The sequence below is a fragment of the Lichenostomus cassidix genome, chromosome 5, assembly GCF_008360975.1.
Source record: "Lichenostomus cassidix isolate B80296 chromosome 5, HeHo_3.0, whole genome shotgun sequence".
NCBI lineage: Eukaryota > Metazoa > Chordata > Aves > Passeriformes > Meliphagidae > Lichenostomus > Lichenostomus cassidix.
In genome coordinates, this window is record NC_139486.1 from 50,506,486 (window position 1) to 50,519,920 (window position 13,435).

Here is a 13,435-nt window from a genome sequence, read left to right on the forward strand (position 1 = left end):
CAGAACATTGATGTGTTTGCTTCAGGAATGTTTTCTCCCTATCATGGCAAAAAAACCTCAGCATCTCTGGCCTGGCTCACAGAGCAGGCACTGTCTCCTTGCTGCACTTTATTTGTGTTATGTGAAGCACATTAGAGAGAGATTGATATGTAGCAGTCTCCTGTGGGTGGCTCTCAGCAGAAGCTATCCATGAAATGTTGCAGGACTTGGAAGGGCTGAAGGTGGTGATGGGATGTGCCAACAACCTCACATTCACCTTTCCATACCAGCACCCACAGAGCCTGTCCTGGCTGCACGAGAGGGGATGAGCTCTCAGCAGGGAACATCCTCCCCGCACAAGAGCAGATGCAGTCCTCTGGAAAGACTTCTTGAAATAGGAAGGATAGGAAGGGGAGCCCAGCCTTCCTCCCCCACTGCTTTGCTGTCCTTCAATTTTTAGCCTTTTCATCCAAGGCAGCACAGTCAGGTGTCCCCTATGCTCAAAGCACAGGTCTGGGGATTCTTCTTGGGAGGCAGAAGTGTCTTTTCCATGAGGAGGAAGCCTGACACCAAAGATGGGTGCCCGTGGGCCACTGATGGCCCCTGCCTTGACTCTAAGGCAGAGCATAAGACAGGGTCCTGGTGGCAAGGCCAGCTCTGAGCGAGAGACAGAGCAAGGGCAGGGCTGCAGGCAAGCAGCCAGAGCCCCCACAACTGGGAAGAAAGATGGGAATGGGCTGTGCCACAGGGAGTGGGGGGCCTGGGGAAGCCTGTCAGGGAGCAGCAGCTGCTGCTGCACCCCAGGGCACGGCTCGTCCTCTCCCGGCTGCGCTGTCGCTGCCTCCACCAGCCTGCCTCTCCAGGCAACTGCCTAAAGCTGGCCCCGGGAGCCGGGCTGGCAGGGAGCTGCTGGGCTCCTTAATGCTCCAGCTGGCTCCAAGGCCGTTGCAGCAGCTGAATGAGGAGGACGCACTCCCTGGCATGTCCTAGTTCCCATCAGCTGGCCGGGGCAGACCGGCCGCCCGTTACAAACAGACAAGGGGAGCACGTGTTGCTCCAGCCCATCCTTACCCAAGCCGGGCTCATTCAGCATCACGAGAGAAAAAAAACTGGGGCAGGAGCTGCCTGAGCCCCGTGGTGTGCTGCTGGGCTGGAGGTGGCAGAGCAGAGGAGCTGGCAGCAGCCCCGGGCAGGGAACGTGTGTGGCAGGGGGTGCTGTGCTGGCGAACCAAAGGCAGAGGACACTGCAGAGGGCTTGGAAGGCAAATATGTGTCCTAAGATAACTTGTTTTGGTTTATCCATTCAAAATTTTTGGTAGTAACCTCAAACGAGTCTCTTTTCACTTCTAGTTTGGAAAAAAGTATTTAAAGTATTAGGACTCAAAAATTTGTGTGTGCTCATGCAAATCAACATTTTGTCCTACCTGCACTGGAAGAAGGTTTGAGGTGCTTGAAACTATTCTTTACCAGCTGTGCTACTGTCCCAGTGAAGGATCTTCAAAGCCCATCTGCTTCCAGGTGCTGGCAGCTACACCAGTAACCAGTGGAGGGGTTTGCTGTCTAGGCCACGTGTAAATACATTACAAACCCATAATTCCTTCATTTAGGCTACATTTCATTCTGAAATTATTCTTCAAGGCCTGGTCTGCAGTCAAGGAGTTAGTCTTTGAAGGGACTGGCCTGGATGACACCTCCTCCTCTCATATTTATGAACCACAGGAAACATCTGAATGAATAATGTTGCTAAAAGTTGCTGAAGTCCCCTAGTTTTAATCAAGTAAGCGTTGTTCACTGCTCGTAGATGAGGTGGAAGACACAAAGTTCACTATCCTCTCCCCAAGCAGAGGTCAGCAGAGGCTCTTTAGTAATCCAGCAAGTAGCATGTTGGGGACATTGGTGACTCTTATCTAAAGTACAACACACCAGGTTAAACCTTGACTGTTTCAGCGCTCAGACATGAACCTTATGCAACCTGTTATGAGCTAACAGAAGAGTAAGTTGAAAACAAATTTTTATATGGCAGAGATTAGCAGGGAACATTTCAATGAATTTATCTCAGGGAATAATTTGTTAACATCTTTTTCTTCCTTGCTCAGAACATTCCCTGGTAGTTATTTTTAGTAATGGTATATATGTTTCCTAGTAAGGCACTTTGCATTTAATAGTAATAAGAAATAACATTATCTACTTTTTATGACTGAAGATTAAGGAGTCTATTCTAATAGCTTCGGTTGTCAACACAAGGTCCTCTGGTACTATGTTTCTTAGCTTCCCTGTTGTAAAAGAACATGTCTATGTAGATATTATTAATTTATCATTGCACAAAACAAAGTTTATGAACACTTAATATTTAATGTGCTGTGAATTTAATAATAAAAAATTAAGACTCTACCTTACATCATTTTTTAACTACCTGATTTTTATTCTTCTCATTAGCTCTTTATGGCTCTATTCTGAGATTTTAAACCCCCGACTTGGGTTTAAAAGCATTTAGTTGTGTATGCTGAAATGTAAATACTTAATCTGTAGCCTAGCTGAATACAAGGACAACACCATGATTGTATTAAGCACCATGACATTTCAACTGTATGTGGAACACAGGGATATAAATACAAAGCTGTACACAAGTCAGCCTGAGCCGCCCCAAATTACATGATCTGAAGGCCTGGGTCCTCTTGCCTAGTCACTGCAACACACAGGCTGCTCTTTCCAAAAGCTCTGATGCTTTGGCATTGACACTTTGCCTGGCAAAAGGGGAGGCACCTGTTGCAGTTTCTCCAAGGGCCTACACTACTTCTGTCTGTCTCAGTAGCTTCTTGCATAAGCATGACAAAAAAAAAAGGATTCTATTGCAAAAGATTTACAGATCTTATTCCTTCTTTTGGCTTCAGCTTTCCTCAGCACAACCTGACAGATCTTGTCATTATCTGGAAATGCTCTCTAGGTGCTCAGAAAAAATAAAACTGCTCGAGATTTTAAGCTGGGGAAAGCATCTTTTGATACATCAAAACTACATTTTCCAGCCCCAACTGAGAGTCTGGCTCTGCTATGTCTCAACACACATATGCATACGGTATTTGATTTTGTTCCTACAGCATTCTGGATTTCAAGTACTGAACATGATTCATCCTCATTTCTTTTTTTTACATTTGTATTATCTAGCCTAGCTGTTGAGGGCTTAGTTGGAAGAATAATTAATGTTTGGTTGATAAGCTGAATCCCAACAGCTCGTCCCAGACAATGTTTCTTGACAGCAAATCCTGCACCACAGAGATTAAGGAACACATTTTCAAATGTCAGAAGATGAGGACTGCATGCAGAAATGCAGCCACATTCACTGGCATACACTGTCCTCTCTGCCCTGTGTCCCTAACATTCCCATCACACCATTCCTGAGCCACAGCCCTGGTTTGACGTGATGGCATCCAGTGTTCATGTATTTAGGAATGCATATCACCAGACATGCATTTAACTTGGGGTTGCACGTTCTGCAGTCCAAAGCAGCCAGGATTTTATGTGCCTGCAACAAAAATAGAGAAGAAGCCTTCCTTTTTTCAAAAAATCTGGCACCCATTTAATGTTTTTTCTGAACAAGACAGAAAGCAAATGTTTTCCAATGAAAGATAAATGACAATCAAAGCTGGAATATTAATATGCCTGATTATGGGAAACATGCAGGATGAGCCAGAAAGGAAGCAAACATTGGAGCTTGAGCCTTGCTGGGTGATAATCCCAAGTGGAGAGCCAACTGTCAGGGCTGCTCCTTCAGAAAGAAGGATGCATAAGGAGAAGAGAGAAAAAGGGGCACTGTTCATAATGAAGAAATTTAGAAAACCACTAGGAAAGGATTTGGTGTAGGAAAAACAGGTTGTTTGGAATGGAGGAAAAAAAAAAAGGGGAAACCAGGGACTGATGATCATTGCATGTTACCAGGCTCCCTTCAGAAGGACAGGCAGAAGGGAGGCTCACAATTGCCATTGACAGCTTGATTTGAGACCCAGAGAGCATCAGCAGGTGAGGTTCAGGGCCCTCTTTGCCTTGGCTACCTTTGCTGGTGGGACAGCATCCCCTGGGCCACTGCACTGCCTCTACCTGTGGGGAGGAGGAGACCTGCCTGAAGTTGACCTTAGAGGCACCTGCACAGTACCTGCAGACATTTTACTCAAGAGGAGGTGAAGAATTTATATGTTTATATTTTATGAGATAAGGCTTCACAGAGAGCAGTGGTACTTCCCTGAACTCCAAAAAATGATCACCAATGCAATGACTACTGGAAGATGAGACAGTGCTCATCAGGGAGATATTTGGCATTAGTGGCCAAAGTCACACAATAGGTTGTTCCATAAAAATGTGAAAAAAAGGCCAACTCCTTACTATTCACAGTAATTTCTAGCTACTTCTCTGGAAATGCCAGGTGTGAATATCCTCCAGACACCACACCAAATACTGTGGGTGGGATGGGAGTGTGGTGCTGGGAGTGGGCAGGGTGGGCATCCGTTTGCCTGCTCCCTCCTGCCAGTCCCAGGGGTACTTCACTCCTCCCAAGATTCAGCACCTACCAGAGGAAGATGATTTCAGGGAATGAACAAACACAGTGGGAAGGGAGGACTGTAATCACCTGGTGTATCACGAGTCGTTTGTCACCGCATCACACTACAGGTCTCCTCTTCCAATCCTCAGAGGTACTCTGAGAAGCTCGTGTTCAGTCTCTCCAAGAAAGTGTCCTCACAGGTCAGAGCTGGTGTGAAAAGGGGTTTTCCTCTCGCAGTCTGCCTGCTGCAAAAGAAAATGACTCAGTTCCTCCCTTCTTTCAGGACAATCCTTCACACGGCTTGTCACTGACCTGGTTGTAACAGGTGACTTTCAGTGCAGGGGACAGACCCAGGGGACAGAGCTGTAAAATGTCACCAAATACAAACCTTTAAGAGTGTAAACAGCCCCCACCAAATATGAATGATGGCACCTTCACTCTTTTAGGAGTATCACTTCCTTGAATAAATGAAAGGAACAGGATTTTCTTTTTATTTTCACACTCCTGCAGCCCTTGGAGTCTATTTCTGTTGCAGTCAATGACTGTTCTGCCTGCAACACAGAGTGACACTTGGCTCCAGAGCCTTCTACACCCACCAAGGCTTGGGCTATGCTGTATCAGCCAGGCTCATTGGCTCTGACTGTGGCCAACTATGCCTCAAACCCAGGCTTGTCTCACTTGATGCTTTATTGTTTCATAGTTCTGTGCAAGCAAGTTACTATCTAATCCCACTCCCAGGCAATAAGCATTTTACAGACACAAAAACTCACACAAAAGTGTGTTATAGGGACTAAGGGACTAAGGACTGTTGGATGTCTTAAACAAGGGACTGCTCCTTGAAGATCTCATGATCCAAATGCTGCCTCATGAAATTTGGGAATACACATGTGTAACTTCTCTACAAGTGTCTTTTGGAACTCAAGCTGGATCCTTTAATTGCAAGGCTGGGGAGAGCTGCTTTGTAGTTTGCAGAGGCTTTGTATAATGAATGTACATATTTAGTGAGAGGTGATGCACCCCTCCTCACCTCCCATCCAATGAAGCATTAGCACCACCAGTTGGTCATCAGCCCTGAATAACACCCAGTCCCAGCTGCAATAATAGCCTAAGAGCTTTGTTCAGGTTCCCAAGAGCAACATGTTGTGTCATCCAGACACATTGTTTAGTTGGCCTGAAGCTGAGGCAAGTCATGTTAAAATTGCAGCAGTGCCTTTTTTTCTGAGTTTGTTGATTGTACCTGATCTGTTCCAGCTTGAAATTTAAACCTCACTAATGAGGGAATCCGAAAACTGTAATGAGGAGCTCAGCTAAATCCCAGATCACTCAGCACAGTCATATTTTTCAGTTCACTGGTGAAAGGCTCAGGAGGATCCAGAGAAAACACTATTAATGTTTTGGACTCCTTGAGCATCCCTATCCAAAGATGTACTAATCTGCAGAGGGATGTGGGGCTGGTTTTCAGTTCTCAGGTCAGCACACTGGCTTGCCAAGCTGTTTCTTCAAGGCATACAGCTAGACTGCCATGGGCATGCATAAAGTCTTGGTTCATACATGCATCTGCAATGATGGTCATGCCTTCCAAGAGAGGTTACTTGAAGGGTGTATCCACTCTTCTTTGCTATTAGAGTTTGCATAAACTACAAATGTTTTCCCTTTTCATGGTTCTCTGCCTTCCTCTTCCCTGTGTTATCTTGTAAAGAGGTGTGCAGGCATTTCACAGCACTCTCAGAGATTTCAAGTTTCATTCCTATATCTACCAAGGCCCCTGGCATCACCCAAGGATTAGGCAGGAACATGAACTACCTCTGTACCTGCTTTACAGGTCTTTTCTGTGGCGAGAGTGATCTAAAAAAGCCTCAGTGTAAAAGGGAATCACTATGTCTGGACTGCTTCAACCATCACTTTTGGAGTATCTGAGGTGGAGAAAGGGTTCTATCCAAGCCCACACTCTGCAGGAAATAACACCTCCTGAGAGAGTAAGCAGTATGTCAGATAGCTGCAGGAGACAAACTATATGCCCTGCTCCTTTACAGAAACATTAGCCATTGCAGCTAATGAAGTGATTACAGACACCCTTCCCAAATTCTAACAGTAATATCTGGCCCATGGCACTAGTTTTATTAGTACATGTTGGTGCTTTCCTGCCTCTCATCCCACTCTGCTCACATCACATCCTTGCTGTCCACTGTGCTTGGGATGGCATCTGACAGAGGCACCTGAGGCTGTGAAAGCTAATTCACTATGGCAGGATTGTCATTCTCAGAACCAGCACGTCCAACGAAAGGCAATGCCCTAGACATTTTGAGTTCATTAGTATTTTTTAATTAATCTTGCTTATCGGTGGGTGCAAGAGTCTCAGTGATGACTGTGGCGTCCATAGCTGAGCTTGTACAAGCACAGAGCAAGGGGCAGACCTTGCCAAGTGGTTTTGCCCTCCAGGGCCTGCTATTGTGAGTCACTGGTGAGACACAGACACCAAGCCCAGTCCTTCACCATCCCTCTTGAAGCCTAAGGGACCAAAACCTTGATAGGGGAAACAAGTAAGAGAAGGAAAAAAACGACTTGGACCTCACTTTTTCCCACTGGGAAAGTTTTGATATTCTTTGTGGCACTCTTACCATGTGGTTTATGAAATACTCTCCTGGTTTACTCTTAAAAGACTTGCAAAAATAAACATAATAAATTTTTTTTTGCTTCCTCTTTACTTCCATGTTGCCCTCTTCTTTCATCACAAGGAACTTCAGATTGAGGATATGCCCACAAAAACACATGTAAGAGTTAAATAGAGCATAATCTGTGATGTTGACTAAGACACTGTCAGGGGTTAAAAATGTAGAGCAGAACCTGGCAGATCTCAGCATGACTTTGTCCTGCTGCTGGCACATGATGCTTACCAAGCAAGGAGCTTGGCTCCTTCTAGTAACAGCAGAACTCCTCACCTCAGCAAGCATTTGTGATGTCCAAGCCCTGTCTTCACAGGGTTGGAGTGGTTTTGTATGATCTTTTTCCTTCCTTATTAAAAAATTCTGAAAAATTCTGCAGCCCATTTCTTGGCTGTTTCTCACAGGCTCTGTGGTGCTCAGAGCATGTATCCTCTCTGTACCCCGCTTCTCAGCCACACAGGCTCTCTGAAGAGGCTGGGCAATCTTCAGTGCCACATAGCACTCAGAAGTGGCACTTAGATTGTAAATATTATATGCTGCTGTAAGAGCATTTGAATGGTAATACTCAAGCAATTACTTTCCTTTCAAGATCATTAAACACAAATCTGACTTGTATTTTAATAGGACTGCCAATGTATTTAATGGGGGGCAGTAAAGGGTAGTTTTTTTCTAATGGATGAATGTTTATATTATTATCCACTCTGAGAGACCACATTAGGAGGAGCCTGTATAACGCTCGTGTGTTTTGCCTCAGCCCTTTCCTCACCATATTCAATTTTTCCTCAGTTCTACATCTTACAGCACGATGGCAAAACTGCACCTACAATACATTCCACCACCATATCCTGATTCTGAGACAGAAAAAGAACAAACACAGTCATGACGAGAAGAACTTGCAATTTGCATTTCCATCATGTTTGTTAAAATTGCAGAGAAAGCCACTGCTTGGCAGGTTGACAGTTTTGGCCAGTGACACCTGCTCTGCAGCCACAGAACAGGCATTGTAGGACTGAGCAACACCAACTTCTACATGGCACCTTCCAAACACATCTGGGGACTGCTTGGGAACATCCCTCAGCAGGGCCAGGAGGTGTTTCTGTCTCTACAACCATTCCCATCTCTGCCTGGGCTGCCAAGAAGAGTGGCCATCAGTGTGGGACACACCATGAGTGGCTGAAGCCAGGAACTGCGCAGACACACTCACCATCACTGCCTTCACCACAGGGATCTGCTGGCTGGGAAGCAAAGTAGTTCCCTGATGTCTTATCAACTTTGTGAGCAACTTGGACAAATTAGTTCCTGACTACTTCTTCCATACTACTGCAACACCTGCATCATCTTGCCATGGGGAAGTTATCTCACGTATTTTTACTAAATACGGAGTATGGGGTGGGCAGGAAATCAAAGCCAGGCTGAGCTGGTCCTCACCAGGATGTGCATTTTGGGAGCTCTGGAAACAGCGAACACTACACTCTGTTTCCACATTCCATTCACTTCTTGAAAGCAAAGGCTAGGAATGACTGTGCTATGTGACTGGCTAGCAGTTGGTAGCCTCTGGCCAGTAGTTAAAAATTCTGACTATTTTTTGGCTCCCACTTGCACACGTAGCATAAAAACACCTCCTCCCCTGCTATGTGTAGTGAAGGATCTGTGGATAGTTCAGAGCAAATGTAGTGCTACAGATTGTATGGGGTTATTACGTGTTGCCAAAATCTGGGGCTCAGAAACACATTTCGTGGTCAGTGGTCAGTGTTTCCTATCAGTCCTAATTTAACCATGGAAATTTGTTGTTTGAAACAGCACCCAGCTCAATAGCTGAGACTCTGTACATGAACCACCTGGATCCTCACTAAAACCTGTCAGGTACAAATCTGGATGTTGCCTTTCAGGTAGTTTTGCACAGCAGTTATTACCAGCCTAACAAGTAGAATTTAGTAGATGCTCATAGGTCTGCATTGTAAACATTGCAACAAAAACCATCAGGAAGGTGGCTTTAAATCCAGAGATCATGCAAAGAAGGCCAAGAGCTAATGAATACAAGAAGGTGGGAGGTTTTATGTTACTTTGTATTTTAGTGGGCAAAAGCAAAAGCTATCCAGGAATTGCTACAGGACCAAAGTTAAAACCAGAATATATTGTGCTAATAAATCAGAACATGTTCAGTGGTGAGTCTGTTCCTAGAAATATATGGCTCTCCCACTCCTGAAGGGGAGCATTCCAACCACAACAGTTGCCATGTTTGGGACTATTATTACAGAAAACTGTTGACGTTTTCTGGGTTAAAGATGGTTATCTGGAATTCATGGATAATTTAGTCCTTTTGCTTGCAGAAATAGTTTGATATGCTCTTTAAATAAGCATATAAAGAGATTGATGTGTGATGTTTGTAGGTTCAGATGTTCTGAAAAGTGATGTTCCTCTATGGAAGAGAATAAAGCTTAAAAGGGGATATTATTTATAAAAGCACCACCATGCACAGGCAGTGTTTATTTACCATTTAAATGCCTCATTTCTGTTCTGGCTGTCTGTGCTATAATTTGCACAGGCACTTAAACTTGAGTATAAATAAATGCAAAGAAGTGGTGTTTATGCAGTGTTAAGATGAGTAAATCAAGCGCTAAAAGATGGAGGCCACCGCTGCCTCTTCGGATCAGCCATCTTACCCACCTTTGGCTCCTGTGAGGGACCTTTCAGTGACAAGCAAGGAGCCATCCATGCTTGAATTGGAAGAGCTTGATCAGAATATCAGTGCTGAAGATGTGGCTGAGATTTAATGAGTGGGTGGGCAGTGTGAGCCAAGCACTGTGGCATCTCATCATGAGTGAGATGCAGGGAATGTGATGAGGCACCTCAAGCATCTTGGCAAAATCCTTGGGATGGGAAGTGTTTTCCTCTGGGCAAAGTGAGGCACTGTCTCTGCTCTGGGATGAGGGCAGCAGATGCCAGAGAACATCCCCAGGATGGCTGGCTACAGTGGGAACATTTGTCACTGTCCCCTGTGAATGGTGGAGAGAGGGAAACCAAACTCCTTCAGCTCTATGCATCCCCTACGACCCCCAAATCTGTGAACAACTGCTTTGCTTCTGTATGTTTGACCCTCTGCCCTGTGCCTGTGGACAGGTGTATGGTGTACAGCCATGTTTCAGGTACACAGCCTCGTGGGGATGTGGTACAAGGACCTCTCACATGTGGGGGCATTGGGCAGGGCAGGCATGGATGCTTGTGGGGTGATAGGAAACCTTGAGGTTCAACTGCTGAACTCGGCAGGAACGGATTCATACCAGTTTTATGGTTGTGTTTGAGGAAAAAGATCTGGGGTAGGGTTTGATTAAAATATTAGGAGTATAAATCCATCATCTGGTTGCCTTTATTTGTCTAGACAGAACTGAGTTGTTTTAGCAGAGGAAAGGAAGGCACCTATTGCTTACTGGGTCTATTAAATGGGTGAAAAAGTCATATCTTTTTCATAATGTCACAGCAAACTCCTGCCTTGAGCTCCTGAGAACAGGCAGCAGGCAGACAGACAGCTGTAAGGAAAGGTCATGGCACTTACTTACCATGTCTGCTCTGTTGCAGTCCATGGGGAAGGTGTCCTCACTCCTCTTCTCCCACAGCATCGGCCATGATGACTTTTACAGCACAGCTGTGCCATCTCCTGCCTTTGACAAATTGTCAGGGGTGAACAGCCTCTGCAAGTCCCTGAGAAGCCTCTGCACAGTTAGTGAGCAAATGTGGTGTAGGAGGAGCAATCTGGGGAGCAGGGGTGGACCAAACTCCAGAATGGCTGCTTCAGAGTTGAAGTCTCAAGAGATGTTTCTGTACTTGGAACAAGCCTTGTTTGGAAAGTCAAATCTTCCTTTGCTTCTGCTTTACCTGCATCAAAGAGAGAAGGCTGTGACCAGTGAGGTATTCAATGCCAACTTTGTTGGAGATCAGAGTGGAGAAGCTGTTTGGAACCTGCTGTGGCTTTGAGAGGGGATCAGTGCCAGTGCTATACTGCTGTTTGTGACTAACTTGTCTGAAGAGTTGGAGTTGCATCCTAGACTCACATCCTTATCTTCCTTAAACCACTGTTTTCCGCTGATACCACTGCAGCTTTATCCAACATGCACGTTGCCACTGCCAAAGCATTTTCTTGTGTCCTGCCTTCACTGTAGGGAAATCAAACGACTGAGAGATGATTGTTTTGTGGAGACAAGGCCACCCTTCTTGCTGAGGTGAGGGGCACGAGGCAGCCCAGAGACAGCCTGCAGGACTGACGGATGGGAGGGATCAGGCCAGCAGGCAGGGCTGTGCTCAGCTCACCAGCAATGCACTGGGGACCTTCCACAGCATGGGAAGCACCAGAGCTGCAAGGTGCTCACGCCCTGCTCTCATGGATCCAGTTCTGGCTGTGCAACACAGAAAACTGAACTTGTTGCTCCCTGGAAAGTCCCAACAAGCTGTCACATTTACAAGGTTCTTCAAGGGGCAAGACAGATTGCCCTTATTGAGCAAGAGGGACTATTCAAGTTGTTCCTCTCATGCTCCCCTAGCCGCTCTCCAGCTTTGCCCTCAGCAGCAATTTGTTCTCAGTCACACTCAGATGTAGCAGCATTTGGCTCTGGGAGCAGCCCTATCATTGCTGCCAGCAGTGGTGCACAGCCTATTGACTTGGATTGGAGGGAAATGTCACCTTCAGTGCTCATGTGTGTCCATGAGTGTGTCTTGAAGAGCACCAGGCACACATTAACACTAATAACTGAGACCCATACTCCTTTGCCTCTGCCTGATGGGCAGCAGGCAGAGTGTGAACTGCACTGTGTATCAATTAAGTGAAATATAAATAATAGGAAGAAAGTAATATCTTTAACAGTGCATTCACTGGCACATACATATTTATTAGACAGCAAATAAAATGCTGCTCATATCATGTTTATGTGCATCATGAAGCCCTAAAGTAATCTGTGGTGTCATGGTTTAAACGATGGAAGTCAGATGCAGAGGCATTGCCATATTCCTCAAAGCAGCCTGACTGATAAAGCTCTGCTTTTTAGCCTGCCTTCCTTCCTTCCTTCCTTCCTTCCTTCCTTCCTTCCTTCCTTCCTTCCTTCCCTCTGTCTCTCTCTCTCTCTCTTTCTTTCTTTCTTTCTCTTTCTTTCTCCTTCCTTCCTTCCTTCCTTCCTTCCTTCCTTCCTTCCTTCCTTCCTTCCTTCCTTCCTTCCTTCCTTCCTTCCTTCCTTCCTTCCTTCCTTCCTTCCTTCCTTCCTTCCTTCCTTCCTTCCTTCCTTCCTTCCTTCCTTCCTTCCTTCCTTCCTTCCTTCCTTCCTTCCTTCCTTCCTTCCTTCCTTCCTTCCTTCCTTCCTTCCTTCCTTCCTTCCTTCCTTCCTTCCTTCCTTCCTTCCTTCCTTTTCTTTCTTTCCCTTGTTTCAGTGTTTCTGTGCATAGGATACCAGGCTTTGCCAACCTAAGGGAATAAAATTCATTTCTAGACATTTTTCTTTCTGCAAGTCTTATTGCAACTTTATCATAGTCATTCCATCTTCAAAGACAAACCAAAGAGAGGCAGAGGGAGCAGGGCTTATACAATGAAGTTGCAGTATGTGGGTGAGGTGAGTCAGGAAATACAGCAAAAACATATGTGGTTTGCTGGATGTATGAGTAGCAAGGGGATTGTCTCCTGAAACATGGTTAAATATGTAAACTCTGTCTGGGGAAAATATTTATTTACCTAGATTGACAGCAATCAGGGTAAAAAGCACTCAACATAAGTGGCTCTTTAGCCAACTTTAATTTGTTGATGGATGGATTGATGGGAGGACGGTCAAAGAAATGACAACATTACTCTCTGTAATGGAGATATCTTGTCTGCTGGAGTTTGCAGTACCATTCAGTCTAATTATTCCTGATCCATCTATGAGCAAACTTTTCTCCCAGTGAGACAAGTTGTCATTCCTTTTCTTTAAATAAAAATATAAGAAGGTAAAATCAAGAACAATTAGAGCAAAGAATGATGGTATCTTCTGCAGTCAAAAATCTATACAGAATCATCTGTATTGCTTAAAGATGGTGTACTGTATTAATTGAAATAGTTGTGCATTCTATTATGCAGTTTGTATGGGAACAGATGGCCCATTTCACAAATTAAGCCTTGTCTTTTTACATTGCTTCAACAAAATAATAGTGAATGAACATGGCTATTGTAAATGATCCCAAGTTCAAACCTTGTAGCAACACAACAGGCTACACTTTTCTGGTGGAAGTTAGTGGAAAAGGAAGGAAA

At 45.0% G+C, this 13,435-nt stretch overlaps 1 long non-coding RNA gene across 5 annotated transcripts in view; it reads right to left on the bottom strand.

The window, feature by feature from the left end:
* Positions 1-3,626: 3,626 nt before the first annotated feature.
* The window catches only part of LOC146436611 (uncharacterized), a 101,732-nt gene continuing 91,923 nt past the window's right edge, over positions 3,627-13,435 (bottom strand). For 4 of the 5 annotated variants that reach the window (XR_014852721.1, XR_014852724.1, XR_014852723.1 and 1 more), the window contains 2 exons: positions 10,731-11,046; positions 3,627-4,755 (listed from right to left, as the gene is read on the bottom strand). This is a non-coding gene — a long non-coding RNA (uncharacterized LOC146436611). The remainder of the gene's footprint in view (positions 4,756-10,730; positions 11,047-13,435) is intronic. The other variant, XR_014852722.1, reaches the window with a different exon arrangement.